The 22,787-nt window shown below is 36.8% G+C and overlaps 1 long non-coding RNA gene across 2 annotated transcripts in view; it reads right to left on the bottom strand.

Annotated features, from left to right (window-relative positions):
- LOC147350150 (uncharacterized) overlaps positions 1-22,787 on the bottom strand; it is a 45,402-nt gene that overhangs the window by 15,579 nt on the left and 7,036 nt on the right. Inside the window, exon 3 of one of the 2 annotated variants that reach the window (XR_015149187.1) lies at positions 10,506-10,640. This is a non-coding gene — a long non-coding RNA (uncharacterized LOC147350150). Of the gene's footprint in view, positions 1-10,505; positions 10,641-17,562; positions 22,368-22,787 lie in introns of those variants that run through there. The other variant, XR_015149188.1, reaches the window with a different exon arrangement.

Genomic DNA, 22,787 nt, shown 5'->3' with positions numbered 1-22,787 from the left:
GTCTGGCACAACTGAACAGCAACAAATATGGAGATAATTATTTTACACAGGTTACTGTGTAACATTAAATAATTATTTTACTCAGGTTACTGTTACTGTGGCCAGCCACAGCCACAATCTAATTTTTGAAATACTTTAGTGTCCCAATCCCCTTCATGGAGGACAACCTTGTCATGACAAAGGAGCTTGCATAACTCAATGAAGCTCTGAGCCATGACATGCAGGGTCACCCAAGATGGACGGGTCCTAGTGAAAAATTCTGACAAAATGTGGTTCCCTGGAGGAGGGAATGGCAAGCCACTCCAGTATTCTTGCTGCAAGAACCCCATGAACAGCACCAAAGTCAAAAAGATGTGACACCAGAAGATGAGCCCCTCATTTAGAAGGAGTTCAATATGCTACTGGAGAAGATCAGAGGGCAATTACTAATAGCTCAAAAAAGAATAAAGTGATTGTGCCAAAGCAGAAATGATGCTCAGTTGTGGATATGTCTGGTGGTGAAAGCAAAGTCCGATGCTATAAAGAACAATATTGCATAGGAACCTGGAATGTTAGGTCCATGAATAAAAGTAAATTGAATGTGGTCAAGCAGGAGATGGCAGGAGTGAACACTGACATCTTAGGAATCAGTGAACTAAAATGGATTGGAATGGGAAAATTTAATTCAGATGAATGTTATATCTACTTCTGTGGGATAGAATCCCTTAGAAGAAATATAGTAGCCCTCATAGCCAACAAAAGTCCAAAATGCAGTACTGGGGTGAAATCTCAAAAATGACAGAATGATCTCAGTTCATTTTCAAGGCAATGACTCAACATCACAGTAATCCAAGTCTATGCCTCAACCACTGTTGCTGAAGAAGCTGAAGTTGACCGGTTCTATGAAGACCTACAAGACCTTCTAGAACTAACACCCAAATATATGTCCTTTTCTTCATAGGTGATTAGAATGCAAAAGAATGAAGTCAAGAGGTACCTAGAATAACAAGTAAGTTTGGCCACGGAGTGCAAAATGAAAAATGGCAAAGACAAACAGAGTTTTGCCTAGACAGCTCACTGGTAATAGTAAACAGCTTTTTTTCAACACAACAAAATTGGTCTCTACACATGGCTATCACCAGATGTTCAATACAGAAATCAGCTCGATTATGTTCTTTGCTTCCAAACATGGAGAAGCTCTATACAGACAGAAAAAAAAAAGACCAGGAGCTGACTATGGCTCAGATAATAAGCTCCTTGTTGCAAACTTCAGACTTACATTGAAGAAAGTCTACTAGTCCATTTAGGAGTGAGCTAAAACAACCCCCTTATGATTGATTATATAGTGGAGGTGACAGATGAAAGGAATTAGATCTGATAGGCAGAGTACCTGAAAGGCTATGGATAGAGGTTCATAACATTGTACAGGAATGACCAAATCATCCCAAAGAAAAAGAAATGTAAGAAAGCAAAGTGGTTGTCTGAGGAAATTTTGCAAATAATTGAGAAAAGAAGAGAAGTGAAAGACAAAGGAGAAAGGGAAATATATAGCTAACTGAATATAGAGTTCCAGAAAACAGCAAGGAGATATAAGAAGGCCTTCTTAAATGGATAATGCAAAGAAACAGAGGAAAACAATAGGATGGGAAAGACTAGAGGTCTCAATAATAAAATTGGAGATACCAAGGAAATATTTTGTGCAAAGACAGGCACAATAAAGGACAAAAACGGCAAGAATCTAACAGAAACATAAGAGATTAAGAAGTGGCAAGAATACACAGAAGAACTGTACAAAAAAAGGTATCATTGACCCAGATAACCATGATGGTGTGGTCCCTCACCTAAAGCCATACATCCTGGAGTGTGAAGTTAAATGGTACTGAGGAAGCATTACTACAAACAAAGCAGGTGGAAGTGATGGAATTTCAGCAGAGCTATTTCAAATCCTAAAAGATGATGCTGTTAAAGTGTTGCAGTCAACAAAATTGGAAAACTCAGCAGTGGTCACAGGACTGGAAAAGGTCAATTTTCATTCTAATGCCAAAGTGTTCAAACTACCCTACAATTGTGTTGATGTCACATGCTAGCAATGTAATGCTCAAATCCTTCAAACTAGACTTCAGGAGTATGTAAACTGAGAATTTCCAGATATATAACCTATATATACAAAAGGCAGAGGAACCAGAGATGAAATTGCCAACATCCATTGGATAATAGAAAAGAGCAAGAGAATTCCAGAAATAACATATACAGCTGCTTCATTAAATATTCTAAAACCTTTGACTGTGTGGATCACAGCAAACTAGAAAATTCTTAAAGAGATGGGAACACAAGATCATCCTACCTGTCTCCTGAGAAACTTGCTTGCAGGTCAAGAAGCAACATTTAGAACTGGACATGGAACAATGGACTGGTTCAAAAACGGGAAAGGAGAACATCAAGACTGTATATTTCACCCTGTTTATAAACATAGACATCATGCAAAATGCCAGGCTGCATGAAGCACAAGTTGGAATCAAGATCGCCAGGAGAAATGTTAACAACCTCAGATATGCAGATGATATCACTCTAATGGCAGAAAGTGAAGAGCAACTAAAGACCCTCTTAAGAAGGGTGAAAGAGAAGAGTGAAATAGCTAGCTTAAAACTCAACACAAAAAACTAAGATCATGGCTTCTCGTCCCATCACTTGATGGTAAAAAGAAAGGGAAAATGTGGAAGCAGTTGACACATTTTATTTTGAAAGGCTCCAAAATCACTGCAGATGGTGACTGCAGCCATGAAATTAAAAGACATTTGTTCCTTGGAAGGAAAGCTATGACAAACCTAGGCAGAGTATTAAAATGCAGAGACATTACTTTGCTGACTAAGGTCCATATGGTCAAAGCTATGGTTTTACCAGTAGTCATGTACGGATATGAGACTTGGACCATAAAGAAGACAGAGTGTTGAATAATTGATGCTTTTGAATTGTGGTGCTAGAGAAAACTCTTGAAGTCCCTTGGACAGCAATAAGACCAAACCAGTCAATGTTAAGGAAATCAACCCTGAATATTCATTGGACAGACTGATGCTGAAGCTGAAATTCTAATTCTTTGGCTACCTGATGTAAAGAGCAGAATCATTGGTAAAGACCCGGATCCTAGGAAATACTGAAGGCAAAAGTAGAAGACGGAGGCAGAGGGTAAGATAGTTACAATGCATCGTTAAATCAACAGACATAAATTTGAGCAATTTCTGGGAGATAGTGAAGGATCGGGAAACCTGGTGTGCAGCAGTCCATGGGGTCTCAGAGATTTGGATATGATTTAGTGCCTGAACAACAAAACAACAGTGTTCCAACTTCCCAAATGTCTCATTTATCAACTCTTCATTGTGACCATCTCCGTCTTAACTTATGTATAAATCTAACTAACAAGATCTGTTCTTGCTTTAAAAAAAACAATATATTCATATTTCTTGCAATAATTCTCTGTAGATTTTTTCAACTTAATTTTCCTCTATTAGTGTTATTTTTCTCATTTTATCAAACACATTTTGGAAAATATTGTCAGTGATTTATTTTCAAATTCATTGGCCACATTTTTTCCTTATCTGTCTTGGTCTTCATGAAATGTTTAACACTGTTAATCAAGGAGGCAGAGATCTACCAACAAATATGCTGAGAAAGTTTCCCTCCAAAAGACTGTATTGCTTTTGAGAGCTGCTCTCCCCCACGAAAGCCATTAGATATAATTAGGAGATACAGCGTCTCCAATTTTTCCATTTCCTTTAGCAACAATCCTGCTGTAATAGGATGAGCCCATCTAATATTAAAATATGCATTTTAACATATCAATCTGTGTCACAGGAACCTCTCTAAATGCTGAGTTCTATGTGCTAGAGGAGAACCAATAAGAGTGATTTCTGATTTCAAAAACAACCATATCTGTTTTTGGCTAGGCTTCTGGTAATACAGCTGTGAGCTCCAAGCGTCACTGTGAATTATTTAACACCTAGAATCTCTTTGTGTTTTGTGAAAGATAAACTGAATAGAATGTCTTTGTAACCATGTGGAGAGTAGTAAAACATTAAGAAAAATAATTAAAGTAGGACAAGTCTTATGGATGCTTTTGGGAACACAGAGAGTAATATAAATGTTAATTTTCTGCTTCCATTTGTGATTTTCTTTTTTTTTTTCCTTTTTAAAATTTATTTATTTATTTACTTTTGACTGTGCTGGGTCTTCATTGCTGTGCAGGCTTGTCTCTAGTTGGGGCAAGTCAGGGCTACTCTCTAGTTGCGGGGCACAGGCTTTTCATTTCGGCAGCTTCTCTAGTTGTAGATTACAGGCTCTAGAGTGCACAGGCTTCAGCACTTGCAGTTCCTGGGCTCTAGAGCACAGGACTATTAGTCGTGGCACACAGGCTTTGTTGCTCCGTGACATATGAGATCTTCGCTGACCAGGGATCAAAGCTGTGTCTCCTACATTGGCAGGTGGATTCTTTGCCATTGAGTCACTTGGGAAGCCCTATTTGTGATTTTCAAAAGCTGTTTTTCTTTCCTAATTCCTACTTTTTGTGACTTTTCAATATATTGGTTCAACAGATTATACAGATCATGTCTAAGTGAATGTTAGATGTTGTATCATAGGATGTTAGAGATATTACAGCATGTTTTTCTTTTCTTGTCTAAAACATATATATGTGTATATTTACATGAGAGTTGGGTAAAGAAAAGATACAAACAATTATGCTGATAAACTGATATTTGCAGAACAAGTGCAATAGTTTATCATAATGTTCAGTAATAAATGTAAATAAATTATTTTCCCAAGAGTCATTCTTGTCTAAAATAGCGTAAAAGCTATGGACTTCTCACTTCTTTCTGAGATATCCCTCATGGCAGAAACTTAATGAATTAAGAAGCAATTAGGACCATTCTTCACAAATGGTAAATAAATAGAAATTTTTAATCTAGGAGAAATCTCATTATGCTATTTTTTTCAGAATTATTACTCAAAGTAATTCTTAAAAGGAAAATGGAAAGGATTACAGTCAGATGTAGGTTGTATTTAAGTGTTGTATAGAGAAATTTAAGTGGGAAAAAAGAGAGAAAAAGAGAGATTCACGTTGACATAGTTAAATACAAGACATGTAGTGACTGGTTTTTACACATATCTCAAATCTTCAGAGACTCCTCCAAACTTTCCATCTTATCTAGATTTTTATTTGCCTTATTTTTCTACATCGAACTTTTTATTATCTGCAAAGCTATATTTTTATTTGTTCATTACATATCTCACTCTTCAAATGCATATTCAAAGACATCATTACAAAATTAGCCTTTTATTGTTCACTTTCCAACACCTATCATAATGTGTGGTAGATAGAAAACAACCAATCAACATTTATGGAAAGAATAAGCAAATTGAAGTAGTGGCAGACATGAATAAAATTTGCAAATTTTCATTAGTTTGGGGAGTTACAGAAGAAGTTAAATTATCTCTTGGCCTTTAAGATAAAGATGGATAAGCATGGAGATAAAAAAAAAATTAATGTCTCAAAGCTAAGTAAAAGCTTTATTAACTATATGTTTGCAAGATTAGGAGAAAACAAGTAATATTTGTATTCAAAGGGTTCTTTCTTGCAAAAATCAACAATAAGTCCACATCAATTTGAGTAAACAGATCCAAGAGAAAGAGGATAAAGAGTAATAAATTCCAACTTTAAATAATACTGATATTTGACCAAATGAGCCTCAGGTTTTGGCATTTATTAAGTGGTCTGTTCTTTATTCACAAAACTGCCTATCTATGTGTTCTCTATATATGAAAGTATATATGAAAATGAAGTCACTCAGTCGTGTCCAACACTTTGCAGCACCTGCGGACTGTAGCCTACCAGGCTCCTGCCTCCATGGGATTCTCCAGGTAAAAGTACTGGAGTGGGTTGTCATTTCCTTCTCCAGGGGATGTTCCCGACCTAGGGATCAAACCCGGATCTCCAGCATTCCAGGCAGACGCTTTAACCTCTGAGCCACCAGGGAAGCCCAAAATAAGGTTAGCAGTGATGAAAGAAACTTTCACATATTGAGGTTGTTTGGCTTACGCATGGCTTGACTTCAACTTTATGCTACTAGCACACTCTGTCTTCAGTTCAGTTCAGTCGCTCAGTCGTGTCTGACTCTTTGTGACTCAATGAACCGCAGCATGCCAGGCCTCCCTCTCCGTCACCAACTCCCGAAGTCCACCCAAACCCATGTCTATTGAGTCGCTGATGCCATCCAACCATCTCATCTTCTATCGTCCCCTTCTCTTCCTGCCCTCAATCTTTCCCAGCATAAGGATCTTTTCAAATGAGTCAGCTCTTAGCATCAGGTGGCCAAAGGTTTGGAGTTTCAGCTTCAACATCAGTCCTACCAATGAACATCCAGGACTGATGTCCTTTAGGATAGACAGGTTGGATCTCCTTGCAGTCCCAGGGACTCTCAAGAGTCTTCTCCAACACCACAGTTCAAAAGCATCAATTCTTCGGTGCTCAGCTTTCTTTATAGTCCAACTCTCACATCCATACATGACCACTGGAAAAATCATAGCCTTGACTACATGGACCTTTGTTGACAAAGTAATGTGTCTGCTTTTTAATATGCTGTCTAGGTTGGTCATAACTTTCCTTTAGGGAGTAAGTGTCTTTTAATTTCATGGTTGTAATCACCATTTGTAGTGATTTTGGAGCCCAGAAAAATAAAGTAAGCCACTGTTTCACCATATATTTGCCATGAAGTGATGGGACTGGATGCCATGATTTTAGTTTTCTGAATGTTGAGCTTTAAGCCAACTTTTTCACTCTCCTCTTTCACATTCATCAAGATGCTCTTTAGTTCTTCTTCACTTTCTGCCATAAGGGTGGTATCATCTGCACATCTGAGGTTATTGATATTTCTCCAAGCAATGCTGATTCCAGCTTGTGCTTCATACAGCCCAGCGTTTCTCATGATGTACTCTGCATATAAGTTAAATAAGCAGGGTGACAATATACAGCCTTGATGGACTCCTTTTCCTATTTGGAACCAGTCTGTTGTTCCATGTCCAGTTCTAACTGTTGCTTCCTGACCTGCATACAGATTTCTCAAGAGTCAGGTCAGGTGGTCTGGTATTCCCATCTCTTTAAGAATTTTCCACAGTTTATTGTGATCCACACAGTCAAAGGCTTTGACATAGTCAATAAAGCAGAAATAGATGTATTTCTGGAACTCTCTTGCTTTTTCCATGATCCAGCAAATGATGGCAATTTCATCTCTGGTTCCTCTGAATTTTCTAAATCCAGCTTGAATATCTGGAAGTTCACAGTTCGCATATTGCTGAATCCTGGCTTAGAGAATTTTAGCTTTATTTTGCTAGCGTGTGAGATGAGTGCAATTGTGCCATAGTTTGAGCATTCTTTGGCATTGCCTTCCTTTGGGATTGGAATGAATACTGACCATTTCCAGTCCTGTGGCCACTGCTGAATTTTCCAAATTTGCTGGCATATTGAGTGCAATACTTTCACAGCATCATCTTTCAGGATTTGAAATAGCTCAACTGGAATTCCATCACCTCCACTAGCTTTGTTCGTAATGACGCTTCCTAAAGCCCAGTTGACTTCACATTCCAGGATGTCTGGCTTTAGGTGAGTGATCACACCATCATGATTATCTAGGACCTGAAGATCGTTTTTGAACAGTTCTTCTGTGTATTCTTGGCACCTTTTCTTAATATCTTCTGCTTCTGTTAGGTCCCTACCATTTCTGTCCTTTATTGAGCCCATCTTTGCAAGAAAATTTCTCTTGGTATTTCTAATGTTCTTGAAGAGATTTCTAGTCTTTCACATTCTGTTGTTTTCCTCTATTTCTTTGCATTGATTGCTAAGGAAGACTTTCTTATCTATCCTTGCTATTCTTTGGGACTCTGTATTCAAATGGGTATGTCTCTGCTTTTCTCCTTTGCTTTTCACCTCCCTTCTTTTCACAGCTATTTGTAAGGCCTCCTTAGACAGCCATTTTTCTTTTTTGTATTTTTCTTACCTGTCTCCTGTACAATGTCATGAACCTCGATCCATAGTTCATCAGGGACTCTGTCAGATCTAGTCCCTTAAATCTATTTCTCAGTTCCACTGTATAGTCATAAAGGATTTGATTTAGGTCATATATGAAAGTAAAAGACGCTTACTCCTTGGAAGGGAAGTTATGACCAACCTAGACAGCATATTAAAAAGCAGAGACATTACTTTGCCAACAAAGGTCTGTCTGGTGAAGACTATGGTTTTTCCAGTAGTCATGGATGGATGTGAAAGTTGGACTGTGAAGAAAGCTGAGCACCGAAGAATTGATGCTTTTGAACTGTGGTGTTGGAGAAGACTCTTGAGAGTCCCTTGGACTGCAAGGAGATCCAACCAGTTCATTCTAAAGGAGATCAGTCCTGGGTGTTCTTTGGAAGGAATGATGCTAAAGCTGAAACTCCAGTACTTTGGCCACCTCATGCAAAGAGATGACTCACTGGAAAAGACTGATGCTGGGAGGGATTGGGGGCAGGGGGAAAAGGGGACCAACAGAAGATGAGATGGCTGGATGGCATCACCGACTTGATGGACATGAGTTTGAGTGAACTCCTGGAGTTGGTGATAGACAGGGAGGCCTGGAGTGCTGCAATTCACAGGGTCGCAAAGACTTGGACACGACTGAGCAACTGAACTGAACAGAATGGTGTAGTGGTTTTTCCACTTTCTTCAATTTCAGTCTGAATCTGGCAATAAGGAGTTCATGATCTGGACCACAGTCAGATCCCAGTCTTGTTTTTGCTGACTGTATAGAGCTTCTCCATCTTTGGCTGCAAAGAATATAATCAGTCTGATTTCACTGTTGACCATCTGGTGGTGTCCATGTGTAGAGTATTCTCTTGTGTTATTGGAAGAGGGTATTTGCTATGACCAGAGTGTTCTCTTGGCAGAACTCCAAGGCCAAATTTGCCTGTTACTCCCGGTGGTTCTTGACTTCCTACTTTTGCATTCCAGTCCCCTATAATAAAAAGAACATCTTTTTTGGGGTTTTAGTTCTAGAAGGTCTTGTAGGTCTTCATAGAACTGTTCAGCTTCTTCATCGTTACTGGTTGGGACATAGACTTGGATTACTGTGATACTGAATGTTTTGCCTTGGACACGAACAAAGATCATTCTGTCACTTTTGAGATTGCGTCCAAGTACTGCATTTCAGACTCTTTTGTTGACCGTGATGGCTACTCCATTTCTTCTAAGGGATTCCTGCCCACAGTAGTAGATATAATAGTCATCTGAGTTAAATTCACCCATTCCAGTCCATCTTAGTTCGCTGATTCCTAGAATGTCGATGTTCACTCTTGCCATCTCCTGTTTGACCACTTCCAATTTGCCTTGATTCATGGACTTAACATTCCAAGTTCCTATGCAATATTGCTCTTTACAGCATTGAACATTGCTTCTATCACCAGTCACATTCACAACTGGGTGTTGTTTTTGCTTTGACTGCATCCCTTCATTCTTTCTGGAGTTATTTCTCCACTGATCACCAGTAGCGTATTGGGCACCTACCGAGCTGGGGAGTTCATCTTTCAGTGTCCTATCTGTTTGCCTTTTCATACTGTTCATGGGGTTCTCAAGGCAAGAATACTGAAGTGGTTTGCCATTCCCTTCTCCAGTGGACCACATTCTGTCAGACCTCTCCACCATGACCCATCTGTCTTGGGTGGCTCCACATGGCATGGCTTAATTTCATTGAGTTAGACAAGGCTGTGGTCCATGTGATCAGATTGGCTAGTTGTCTGTGATTGTGGTTTCTGTCTGTCTGCTCTCTGATGCCTCTCTCAGTGCCTACCATCTTAAAGTCTGTCTTATGGCCTATCAAACACACATTGCATACTTATTTTAACCATTAAAGTAAAGGGTACTTTGTACAGAAGCAAAGAGTGTGTATTTTGAAGATACAGATAAATACCTCCATCCTCGGGATCCCAGGGTTAGTACACCTTCATGATAAGGCTTCCTTCTCAGGTGCCAAGGCCATACTGATCATTGTGTACAGGCTAATCTGTCTTTCTTTCTTTTTTTGTTGAAAACTTGAAAAATGCACTTCTGTTATATGTGATGTTCTTTGTTCTAACAAGATATAACACTGTGTTGAAAATCATACTTCTCCAGAGTAGTTCCTCAGAGCTATCTGAGTGGTTATATCCTAGACTATAGTCCTCAGTTTCGCTCAAATAAAATTCTCCTTTATTCTTATTAAGGGTTTTTTTTTTTATTATTATTTCTATCACCACATGGACTCTAATTCTATCACCACATGGACTCTATCACCACACTAATTTGGTCCACAATTTTGGACCAAAATTAGTCAAAACATTGACTAATGTTTAATCATTTAAACATTAGTTTAAAAAAAAAAGTGTCCACCAGCCTGCTGCTAGAAAGGTGGGAGTGGGGAAGACAGGGCATCAACATTGTTTGATGTAGTTTGCAGTATGTCAAAGAAACTTACCATGTTCACCTGGAATCTGCTTTGGACTGGTGCCCTGCTCTAAGCATGAGTCCCTTGAGCATCCACTCTGCCCTTTGAGCTTAACAGCACTCCAGGTACTTTGGTAAATTTCTTCTGAAATCAGGATCCTGGATCCTGGGACATACACACATAAGGACTGGTCACCCATTGCTCTGAACCACCAGTAAGGTTTCTAAAACCTGGCAGGAGAAACTGAGACATTCTCAAGCTGATTTCTACATATACAAACTAGGGATAAATAAAAACTGACTTGATCCTTTCAAAATTCTTACCCTAAGGGAACAAATATACTCCTAGGAGAAAACCTAAGGTTGTAATTTTATTATGTCCTTGAACTGTAAACATAGACCATATTGCCTGAGACTACAGCCTTTGCTCAATAAGTAAAATCCAAAACTGAAAAAAAGGAGGGTAGGATAAGAGGTGTCTTTAAACTCAAGAAAATAAATTTAACTTATTCCAGTTTTTATTTATAAACCAGTGAGTTTACATTGTAATGCCTGATTTATGACTAAGTTTTAAAATAAGGTTATGAGTTCTCTGGTTGTGTCTGTCTACATGCATGTGTGTATGTTAGAAATATGATACCTCTTTGCCTTCAGATGGTCTTAGAAAAATTAATTTGTAAAAGAGAAATTTTTAATTTACTTAAAATAAGTATTTAAAAATTATGTATTGATAAATGTAATCAAAATGAACCTGAATTTTGAAAAGGATCAGGTGATTTTAGATTAATCTTTAATGAGTGAAAACAAGTTAATATTTTATTGGTTTAATTAAATAGGTATATCTTAACAGGTGGAATTTTCTGTTGGCTCAGTGGTAAAGAATCTGCCTGCTGATGCAGGAGACATGGATTCGACCCCTGGTTTGGGAAGATCTTCTGGAGCAGGGCATGGCAACCCACTCCAATATTCTTGACTGGAGAGTCCCCATGGACAGAGCATCCTGGAGGGCTACAGTTCATAGGGTCACACAGAGTAGGAAATGACTGAAGTCATTAGCACACACGCATGGGACTGACTAATATTGGAATGGATCTAATTAAGTGAATTTTGGTATCAGTAGTAAGCTTGTGCAAAACTTGGATTAGATATTGTTAGGTGACATCGTTTTTTTGAAATATCTGCTGTTGATACCAGACCGAAAAGTTGCTTTACTTTTTGAATAGCCTGTTGTAACTTTATTTTTTGCCCTTCAAATCATTTATTGTCACTTTGGTCGAGTGAATAAGTATTGTTTTATACTGATTTATTTTCCTACTCAGCAAAGTGTTTTTGAACCCTTTTGATGTCTTTGAAAAACTTCCTCAAGAGCACCTGAAGCATATCCAAGATAGAAATTAAACTTAATTAGGCTTATTTGCTATGTTAAATTACATGGGAAGCAATGTCAAATGAATGGTGCTAAATCTTCTCAGATTATTGTATGGGGAGGTGGGATGGAGTGGTGTGTGTGTGTGTGTGTGTAGTTGCTCAGTCATGTCCGACTCTTTGTGACCCCAGAGACTGTAGCGCACCAGGCTCCTCTGTTCATGACACTCTCCAGGCTTGAATACTGGAGTGGGTGTCCATTCCCTTCTCCAGGGGATTTTCCCAACCCAGGATTGAACTGGGGTCTTTTTTACCGTCTGAGCCACCAGGGAAGCTCATATTGTATGGGTAAATGATATTAATATATGTAGTACAGATGATTTGACATTGCTAAAATGTAAATATATTCTAGTTTAATGTTATTAATCATAATTTTAGTTTTATCTTTATTGTATGTCACAAAAATAACCTCAACCCTGAAACTGTGCTTCCAGAACCATGGAAAGGAAATGACTACAATTGCATTTTACTAACAATTATCTTCTTACTCCAAGGAATAATTTACAATAAAAATCTATTGATAATGTTAGTCTACTTTGGTTTACAGATGGGTCCTACTTAAAAAATGATTGGGGAAATTACTAAGATATATATGCAGTAACAACCACAATGAACATAATTGAAAGTTAATTTTTTTTTAACCAAAAACAGAGTCAGCCCAAGTTGAATTAATAGTTCTAACTTGAACTCATCAACCAGCTAAAGATCATATATCAAATGTGACAGTCATTATGTCTTTAAATTGCAGACGACTTTGGGATGTTATAGAGACAGAAAGTTTTAACCTCTTCAGGACAGCTTATTAAAAAATGGAAAACAGGTTGCCAGGTTATTAAGTGTTATATACCAAAACTGCTGGCAATTATTAAAATACTAGGGCATTCCAAATCTGGCAGTATGGAACTAAAGGAAATCAGCTTATTGATGATGTAGCCAAATAGGGAGCTTTAAATACCCATTCTGTCTAGCCTTGAGAATGGCCACTGCTTTCTGTTAACCTTATCAATTCAGTAGAAGATTTCCGTCTGCAGGCTCAGGAAATTGCCACTGAAGAAGAGAAACAAATAGGGCAACCAGAAAAGGGAATTTTGATCCCATCACATATATATATATATATTTTGGAAATGATAAAACAAACAAAACAAATAAAAAATTATAGTGCCTGTTGGAGTTCAACCATTAACCCAGTATGTACAATCTTTAACTCAATGGGCACTTGAGAAAATGGCTATATGGGGAAAACTGTATGCTTGGAAACTTTCTCCCATGATGGCTCATAAAGTATATGTTTTTCTTACTAACTGCCCTAAACATAATTCTGGAAAATCACTGCATGGGTCACAAGGCCACTTTTTCCTTCCTAAGGCACCATTTGAGATACAGCAGTTGGACTTTGTCCAAATGCCACTGTCTCAAGAGTATAAATATATTTTGGTAACAATCTGTATACTTTCACACTGAGGTGAAGCTTTTCCTTACAGCAGAGGAACGGCTATAAGGTTAAATTGCTATTTGAAAGGATAATTCTTGTTTGGGGAATTCCTTCCAAATTACACAGTTACCAGGGAAATTATTTTGCAGGACAAATAATTAAATCTATTTGTGACATATGGCCAATAATGCAGTATTTCTGGTGAACTTATCACCCCCCATCTTCAGGACTGGTGGAAAGAATTAATGGCACTATCAAAACTCAATTGGCAAAAACCTTCAGAAGTATTTAATCTCTCATGGGCAAAAGCTCTTCTGTTAGTGCTTCTTAAATTTAGTCCTATGCCTTTTGGTAACATCAGCTGTCTCCTTCTGAAATATTAACAGGACACCCTATGTAATTAGATGAGAGAATATATGAACCAATCTTACTCAAGGGAGATATATTACATTATTGTCACGGTCTTATTGAGGCACTTAAAAGAAATGAAAAAAGTTGGTAGTTAATTCATTTCTTGGTGAACTTCCCAGAAACAAAGGCCTTAAGGATCATGATTTACAATATGGAGATTTTGTTTGTTAGAAAATATGTCAAATAAAAGATTTTTTTGCAGCCACATTGGAAAGGACCTTATTAGGTATTGTTAAATAATCCATGTGCCAAATTAAAAGGCACAGACTCATGGGTTCACATCTCTTATTTTTAAAAGTGTCTTTGCATTAGACTGGTCTGCAGAGAAAACTGCAGAGAAGAAACAATACCCATACCACAAGGAGAAGAAGACAACAGTGGTAGATAGCTGACTCAAGAACCAAACCAGGACTGTAAGACCCATCCTGGTAGTTCAGATGAACTCGTTACTAAATATTTGCCTCCCTATGAAAATTGGGTTATTGTTTGTTTTTTTTATTTTATTTTATATTTAAACTTTACAATATTGTATTGGTTTTGCCAAATATCGAAATGAATCCGCCACAGGTATTGTTTTTTAATTGAAAATTACTGCTTTACTCTAAGCTATTAATGATCATTATGGACATAAAATTATCTAGTAAATATGTCACAAAGTATGGCTATCTAACTGATTGTTTGGATCTATCATCAAATTCCCCAGTCAATAAAAACTGACATAAATCCCTTCATAATTCCTGTCACCAACTTTTCAGGTGTTCCTAAAATTACCACTCAACTAGAGAGACCTCGGTCTGGCCTAATCTTTCATGTTCAATTTCTTTAACATATTAATGGGTCCATCCTTTGTTTGATACTGTCCTCAGTACTTAGAGACTGAGCACACCCCAAGGTCCCCTTGTTGCATCACTTGCTTGTTTAACAAATGTCTTAAAGAGAAAAACAGGAGTAAACTATTCTGGTAACTCCTATATGTTAAATACAATACAGATGACTTTTAGAAAGCCTGCAAGAAAATGATTTATGGTTTAACATTGTGTTTACAGAACTCCCAATTAATGAGACTTTCAATGAGAGCACTCTGGGAGGAATCACTGCGTCCCCTAGGTTTTGTTTTAATATTGTAATTGACCCAGTTTATGAAGGATGGGTGCATAAATTGCCTTAATATCTGGCATACAGAAGGTTTATGCTTATTGGGACATTATGTTACCTCATTGTCTATATATAAGGAAATAGATGAATCTCTTTTCTCTCTTTATTACAAAGTCAATAAACCTATGTTAGTAAGATATCAAAACACTTGGTTGCAAAGTGTTTTGTGAATTTTGGTTCTTAGTGCATGAGTATATGATCAGAAATCTATCAGCTATTATCAGTCAAAGAGTCAAGGACTCTACACAAATCATGTCAGAACAAGCATCACTAAATACCTTAGCCCAAGAAGTATCAGATAACAGGGTTGCCTTAGATTTCCTATTGGTTAAACAAGAAATATTTGTGCTCCTGCTAGCAACACTTGTTGCTCTTATATCAATACCTTTGGAGAAGTGGAGACATACCTAGAAAAAAAATTCCCCAAAGATAAATTGGTTATAAGATATAAGGGAATATAACTCTTTAAGTGATCTATTCAGATCACTTACTTTCAGAGAGGTTGACTCCTCTCTGAAATAAGCATTTTTTCCCACCCTGTTTTACAGATGCTTATAATTTTCATAGTATGTATTACTACTCTTTTCCTAGTTATCAATCTACTCATGACATGTATCACTGCTTTCTTTAAAACTATTGCTAAAAACACATTTTCAACGTTTGTTCAACAATGTGATATAACTGACAATATGTGTAGCCTATGAAATGATTTCTTGTCAGCATTTAAAATGTCAACACATAAAATGTTTTCTTGTGTTTGTTCGCTATATCTGATTAGTTCTGCCCCCTATGTGGATAACTAAGAAAAAAATTATATACATATATAAGAAAAAGCTTGTCACTGAGGGACAAAATGGGCCCACTACAGGCAGGCAGTACCACCCTGGCACCGAGGGGCAAATATACTAATCATCAAATCTTTATATCAGAAGGTTTGCAATCAAAACTTGGAAATAAGGAAAGAAAATTCCACCTATTAAGGTATACTGTTGTTGTTTAATTGCTAAATAGCATCCTACACTTTTCAACGCCATGGACTATAGTTTGCCAGACTCTTCTGTCCATGGGATTTCCCAAGCAAGAATACTGGAGTGGGTTGCCATTCCTTCTCCATTAAGGTAAGAAGTTATTTGGCTAATACATGATTGGGTTTATGCTAACTAGAAGAGCCTATACTGTAGCCTATCAGGTACACACTTTAAATCTGCTTTAACCATTAAAGCATGTACTGTCCAGAAGTAAGGATTATCTATTTTGAAGATAGTGATAAATGCATCCATTTTGGGGATGAAATTGCTAGTATTCCATCTATGGTAAGACTCAATTCTCAGATGCAAAAGCCCTACTGATCCACTGTGTACATATGATTCTGTTTTTTCCCCCTTAAGCCTTGAAGGAATGTACTACTACCATGCTTCTTTGTTATGACAAGATATAAAATTATGCCAAAAACCATGCTTCTACAGAGAAGTTCCTCACAGCTATCTGAGAGACTGTCTTCCAGGTTATAGACCTCAGTCTGGCTGGAGTAAAACATTTCTTAAGAGATTACAGTTCCAGAGGCTGAGACAGTAGGAAATTACAGAGCAGAATTTGAATAAATACTTGAACTTGCTCTGGATCATCTGTGTGGTTGCAGGCAGAGTATGTGCTCTAGTTACTCGGCTCTGCTCTCTTTCTTTAGATTATACCATATAGACTAATATATAATTTTTCAGTTATTTCACCACAGAAGGCCATACTTGCTCCTTTCTAGTCTACTGTTCACTCCCAACTCCAAACCACTCAATAAATCCAAATTTTTACAATTATGCACATCTTACAACAAGCACATTTTGGGTTGAGAGGTGTAATTTCTTGTTAGGGCCACACTTCAACAACATCAGAGATTAACATCTCCAGAAGCATACAGCTATACTCTGTCATTAACTTACTAAAAAAGTACATGCCAAGAAAAGGAAACTAATATACATCATACGCGTGTGTGTCAGTCTCTCAGTCATGTCCAGCTCATTGTGACCCCATGGACTGTAGCCCACCAGGCTCCTCTGTCCCTGGTGATTTCCAGGCAAGAATACTTGAGTGAGTTGCCATTCCCTTCTCCAGGGGATCTTTCCAACCCAGGGATCAAATCTGGGTCTCCTGTGTTGCAGGCAAATTCTTTACCTTCTTTCCTGTCAATATATGTCATAGACCCCACAGTTCCTGAACTCTCTTATTAGAGATCTATTTGTACGTATCTTGCGGGATGTTGTGAATAATAAACAATTTTAGTAGTTAGGGAAAGACATGGAAACTTAATAGTTACTGAGAAAGGGTTAAAATCAATTTAGTATGTTAATTTCATAAGTTTTACTATATATTTTATAAATAGGGTATGCGATGTGTAGGAACAACATATATTCAACGGTGTGAGAAGAATCCAATATGTTAATATAGGAACTGTGAATAACTTATTTCTAACAAATTTTATTAAAGTAGACAGGGCAGAGAATTTTCATTTCATAGATAATTTCCTCATATTTCACTGAATTTAAAATTGAATTAGGATGGTTCACAGTACTTGAAGACTATTCAAACCTTCACTTGTTATGTAAGGCAAGGACACATTGATACGATTTGAACAGAGCTAGTCAGTCATTCAAACTCTTCCCTACTGTTCAGCATTGCTAGGCTCTATTGATATTCACCATGACATTAATGGATGATGAACAAAACTGAACCATAGACAGAACTAAAGACAGCCTGTCAAAGGATGCTACTGGAAACAGGACATTTATGTCCACAGAACTGAATCTCAGCAAATGTGCTGCGAATCTTGTTCATTTGTTAAACTACTGTTACTTTTACCTTATAAGGGGAGCCAAGCACAAAGTAAGAGTTTCCAGAATAGTGAAGTGGGGGTGAGTAAGGATAGAAAACTCTTAAGATAAAGGGAAGCAAGATTTTTCCCTCCAAAGAAATCCTCCTTCATGCTGGATTAAGTCACAACAGTTCCAATAATGAGCTATGGGAATCTGAGGAGTATAAGCCTTTCTATATTCTTATTTATGTAATGTTCTCAGGAAATTTATATATCATTTTGTACCCAAAAAAAAAAAAAACCTGCTTGTTATCTTTTGTTATCTTGTTATCATCACTTCATTGCCTCATTCTGAAAAATGCTAATTGTTCCTCTAAGGTAGCATATGCATGTATGTTCTGCTATCAAGAATTGAACCTAATACAGTTTAGTTCATTTTTATGTCTTAACTTAGTTAAGTACTTCCATGAGATTACTTTTTAAAATTAAGGTAAATTAAATTTTTATTAACATATAAAAATAACAGAGATATCATAATTTTAACAAATATTCTGTTAAATTATGAAAGCTGTTCTCTTATATCAATTCATGAAATATACAACATCACTAAAAATCATTTTAACTATTTTAAGAATGATAAAATAAATTTTAAAATGTAAATATAGCTATATTTAGATGTTTAACAGCATTTTGGTAAATTTTAAAAGCTTGTCATGTGAAAAGAGTATCATATAATAACAAGGCATATAAATTGCAATTAGGTTCATTTATGTGAATACCAGTGATCAATTCAAGCAGCTTTGTTAATTTTAGCCAATAATTTTAAAAAGTCATTATATCCATCAACAACACAGTGATAATATTAGCATATATTCAGAACATTATCATAAAGAGAAAATAAATCATACAAACATGATGTTTAACATAAAGACAAAAATACTAATAACATAATTATTAAGACTAGTAGAACTATAAGTCTTTAAAGAAATAACATAGTTGGTAGTATTATTTTACAAAAAATCACTAACATGTCTGTAGTTCACTATAGGCCAGTCATAGAGTTCATATATTAATCCATTTTACTATTTCTTTTATTTTCTTCTCATAATTTTCTATAATTTATGGTATATTAGCAGCAATACTTTTGAAAATTACTATAAAGGAAAATTATCAAGAAGGAAATTCTTGAAATTCCAGAGAAATAGCAGAGTCAATAAATAATTTTCTCATTTTGTGAAAACAAAACATACAACTATGTTAAATTGTACCTTATTTTTAAAGATAATGTACCATATCATTCTAAAAATAAGTTAATCTAAGTAACATTCATTTTTGAACCTGATAAATTTTTTTCTCACTTAAGTTTTAAAAATGAAATGTTTAAAAAAGAAACATTTTTAAAAAATAAAATGTTATAAAAGATGGTAAGTGTTTAGTCTCCAAAGCTATAAAATTTGGCTTCATTACCAACTTTTGTGAAATTTGCCAGTCTTTTATTTTAAGCATATTGTATTTTCCTAGATGTTTTTCCAATTTGTCTCTTTTTTTGAAATCAATATAACATTTTTCTATAATAAACATTCTTAAACCATTTTAGAAAGCTTAAAATAAAATCATAATAATGAAGATTAAAATTATTCCATATATAAATTCATAATCCAGCGTTAAAAATGTCAATGTACGTTACCTATATTTGTATTCATTTATTACATTACATTTGCTGTATGTTACATTAATTTGCTAATTAGAATTTTTCACATAGAATATTCGCTACAGATAAATTAAGAAAACTTTTCCATCTTTCCCAGATATGAATAATGTATGTTATAAAAATAACCTACAAACTGAAATGACACTAGGGAGAAAGCTATAGCTTGTCTATCTTTATATTTAATAATAAAACTAATGGTGATGGACAGGGAGGCCTGGTGTGCTGCGATTCATGGGGTCACAAAGAGTCGGACACAACTGAGTGACTGAACTGAACTGAACTGAAGTTGATAATATCCAGCATGTAAAGGTGAAGGGCTCAGTTTTTGAAGGAAGACTGCCTGGATTTCAAAACTAGGTCTCTCTTTTACTAATAAGTGACTTTGGACAAATTACTAATAAGCCTCATTTCAAATGCATAGAAACATTTCAGAAACTCGTCAAAGTGATGTGTGAGTAACTGTGAAATGATGTTTGTGAAAATGGTTGGCACGTTTTCTGACATAGGGTTAAGTGTTCTGTAAATGTTTTCTATTGTTTTTACTACTGTCCTTTACAATCTAAACAGAATCAGAAGTTTTTCCCCCTCTTTACATTATATGGAGGCAGATTTCATATAACAAGTAACAATTGGTCAAGTACATTTGGCCTTGGAGTACAGAATGAAGAAGGGTGAAGGCTAATAGAGTTTTGCAAAGATAACTCACTGGTCATAGCAAACACGCTCTTCCAACAACACAAGAGAAACTCTACACATGGACATTACCAGATGGTCAATACCTAAATCAGACTGATTATATTTTTGCAGCCAAAGATGGAGAAGCTCTATACTAGTCAACAAAAACAAGACCCAGAGCTGACTGTGGCTCAGATCATGAACTCCTTATTGCCAAATTCAGACTTCAATTAAAGAAAGTAGGGAAAACCACTAGACCATTCAGGTATGACCTAAATCCCCTTACAATTATACAGTGGAAGTGACAAAAGGATTCAAGGGATTAGATCTGATAGATAGAGTGCTTGAAGAACTATGGACTGAGGTTCATGACATTGTTCAGGATGCAGGGATCAAGACCATCAGCAAGAAAAAGAAATACAAAAAGTCAAAATGGTTGTCTGAGGAGGCCTTACAAATAGCTGTGAAAAGAAGAGAAGTGAAAGGCAAAGGAGAAAAATAAAGATATACCCAGCTGAATGCAGAGTCCCAAAGAATAGCAAGGAGAGATAAGAAAGATTTCCTTAGTAATCAATGCAAAGAAATAGAGCAAAACAAGAGAATGGGAAAGACCAGAGATCTCTTCAAGATAATTAAAAATACCAAGGGAACACTTCATGCAAATATGGGCACAATAAAGGACAGAAATGGTATGGACCTAACAGAAGCAGAAGATATTAAGAAGAGGTGGCAAGAATACAGAGAACTATACAAAACAGATCTTCAGGACCCCAATAATCACAATGGTGTGATTACTTACACAGAGCCAGACATCCTGGAATGTAAAGTCAAATGATGTGATGCCTTAGGAAGCATCACAACCAACAAAGCTAGTGGAGGATATGAATTTCCAGTTGAGCTACTTCAAATCCTGAAAGATGATGCTGTGAAAATGCTGCACTCAATATGCCAGCAAATTTGGAAAACTCAGCAGTGGCCACAGGACTGGAAAAGGTCAGTTTTCAATCCAAGCCCAAAGAAAGGCAATGCCAAAGAAGGCTCAGACTACCACACAATTTCCCTCATCTCACATGCTAGCAAAATATTGCTAAAATTCTCCAAGCCAGGCTTCAACAGTATGTGAACCGTGAACTTCCAGATGTTCAAGCTGGATATAGAAAAGGCAGAGGAACCAGAGATCAAATAGCCAACATCCACTGGATCATCAAAAAAGCAAGAGAGTTCCAGAAAAAGATGTACTTCTGCTTTATTGACTATGCCAAAGCCTTTGACAGTGTGGATCACAACAAATTGTGGAAAATTCTTAAAGAGATGGGAATACCAGACCACCTGACCTGCCTCTTGAGAAATCTGTATGCAGGTCTGGAAGCAACAGTTAGAACTGGACATGGAACAACAGACTGGTTCCAAATAGGGAAAGGAGTACATCAAGGCTGTATATTATTACCCTGTTTCTGTAACTTATATGCAGAGTACATCATGAGAAACACTGGGCTGGATGAAGCACAAACTGAAATCAAGACTGCCTGAAGAAATACAATAACCTCAGGTATGCAGATGATACCACCCTTATGACAGAAAGTGAAGAAGAACTAAAGAGACTCTTGATGAAAGTGAAAGAGGAGAGTAAAAATGTTGGCTTAAAACTCAACATTCAGAAAACTAAGTTCATGGCATCTGGTCCCATCACTTCACGGCAAATAGATGGGGAAACAGTGCAAACAGTTACAGACTTTACGTTTGGGGGCTCCAAAATCACTGCAGATCACATCTGCAAAATGAGTTTTGCAGATCACTCCAAAATCACTGCAGCCGTTAAATTAAAAGACGCTTGCTTCTTGGAAGAAAAGTTATCACCAACACATGTATACCTGTGGTGGATTCATTTTGATATTTGGCAAAACTAATACAATTATGTAAGGTTTAAAAATAAAATAAAATTAATTAAAAAAAAAGTTATGACCAACCTAGATAGCATATTAAAAAGCAGAGACATTACTTTGCCATCAAAGGTCTGTAGAGTCAAAACTATTGTTTTGCCAGTAGTCATGTATGGATGTGAGAGTTGGATTATAAAGAAAGCTGAGAACTGAAGAATTGACGCTTTTGAACTGTGGTGTTGAAGAAGATTCTTGAGAGTCCCCTGGGCTGCAGGAGATCCAACCAGTTCATCCTAAAGGAAATCTGTCCTGTATCTTTGGAAGGATTGATGCTGATGCTAATACTCCAATACTTTCACCACCTGATGTGAAGAGCTGACTCATCTGAAATGACCCTGATGCTGGGAAAGATTGAAGGTGGGAGGAGAAGGGGAAGACAGGATCAGATGGTTGGATGGCTTCACCAACTGAATGCCCATGAGTTTGAGTAAACTCTGGTGATTGGTGATGGACAGGGAGGCCTGGGGTGTTGCTGTCCATGGAGTTGCAAAGAATCGGACACGACTGAGTGACTGAACTGAACTGAACTGACCTGAACACTTGGTCTAATTTACATTTGTCAAGTCGTGCAATTCTTTCCTGACCAGACCAAGGGAGTGCCTTACCTACGAAATGGCCTTTTACTGAGAAGTTTTACAATGCCGATGCTCCACTGCACCCTTCTTTTAGAATTCATAGAGCATCACTAAATGGTCCCTATAAATTTAAACAACCTCAGTCAATGTTGCAGATGTGGGAGCCTCCTTCCCTATTATAGATCA

The sequence above is a fragment of the Bos grunniens genome, chromosome 20 (genome assembly GCF_055505025.1).
Source record: "Bos grunniens cultivar Pamir isolate PY7600 chromosome 20, Bosgru_T2T1.0, whole genome shotgun sequence".
Classification (NCBI taxonomy): Eukaryota; Metazoa; Chordata; class Mammalia; order Artiodactyla; family Bovidae; genus Bos; species Bos grunniens.
This window is presented reverse-complemented; position numbering and strand designations above follow the sequence as displayed.